Source organism: Brassica oleracea, chromosome C3 (genome assembly GCF_000695525.1).
Source record: "Brassica oleracea var. oleracea cultivar TO1000 chromosome C3, BOL, whole genome shotgun sequence".
NCBI classification, from domain to species: domain Eukaryota; kingdom Viridiplantae; phylum Streptophyta; class Magnoliopsida; order Brassicales; family Brassicaceae; genus Brassica; species Brassica oleracea.
Genome location: NC_027750.1, coordinates 49,716,089 through 49,717,476, shown reverse-complemented (window position 1 = coordinate 49,717,476; position 1,388 = coordinate 49,716,089).

Here is a 1,388-nt window from a genome sequence, read left to right as displayed (position 1 = left end):
CCTTACAAAAGGTAACTTAGGTTTAGAAAGTGTAAAACGTCAAAACAAATGACCAAAAGGTCCCTGAAAAATCATAAGTTTCGACTGAGTAAATGACGCGCAGAGACTTCGTGGTGTCGCTCCGGGAAGTCGCTTTGGCTTGGGAGCGACCTCAGGTTGTCGCTCTGAGAGGTCGCTCCAGGCCTATTTTTTTGCCTCCAGGGTAAAGGCGAGTGACGTAGGCGGGTTGCTCTGGAGGTCGCTCTGGGTTGGAAGCTACCTTATGGTGTCGCTCTGGAAGGTCACTCTGCGATGCTCGACCAGGATAGATATGCCTCTAGTAAATTGATCATAACTCCTTCATTACATCTCCAAATGACTTGAAACCAATTCCACTAGAAAGCTAACTCAATTTTCTGTGTTTCAACAAAATCTTAGCAACATAAGATTTCTCTAAGGCCTCCATCCATGCTCATCTTTCACCCCTTTTTGGATCACAATGCTCCCAAACATCTCAAATCACTCCATTGCACACTCCAACACCTAATAAGGACAATGAATGCAATATGGACTCTAAAGATGCCTAATTCTTAATCTATATGATCAAAATGTACAAGAATTAATGGCTAAAATCATGTAATTATACAAGATATCAACTCCCTCAAACTTGTTCTTTACTTGTCCTCAAGTGAACTTTCAAGAACTCATAGGGAGGAGAGTTTTGAAGGTGGGACCTCATAGCCAAACACTTCTTGTTATACTCTAGCTTCTCTAGGCCTATCAATACTCTTATGCCTTTACACAGGTCGCAATGCTCATCAAGCAACAAATACCTTCAACCAACTCTCACATTTATTCACACGCACACACACAAGGTGAATTCTTACAAATGGGCACATGATCTCAATCATTTGGCTTGGTAAGTGAAATTAGTCTAATGTAAGTTTTCAAATGCATATTTTGTGGTGACTCACACTAAAAAATAGGAGCAAGAACATTATGCAAAATTTATCTAAGAAAATGAGCAATTCATGCGTACAATGATTTGCTCTTCAAGGCTCGAAACATGCAAGCTTTTACAAGAGATGGATTCCAGATAAGTACCTTAAGGCATTTTTAATCATTGCTCCCTATGCAAGTGAATGCAACCTATATGCATGTTTCTAGACTCAATCTTAAGGATGCAAGATGCAACTACATGCTTCTTTTTGTGTTTTTCAAAAACTCTTTTTTTTTTAGTTATTTTTTTTTTTGTTTTTCTATGCAAATATGTATGTACATGCAATGCATGAGACTTAAAATCATCAAAGAAAACATGATCAAATACTTGGTACCTCCCCCAAACTTAGTTCACACAGTCTCTGTGTTAGTAAGTTGAAAGAGATACCTAAAAGAGAGATAAATGCAAA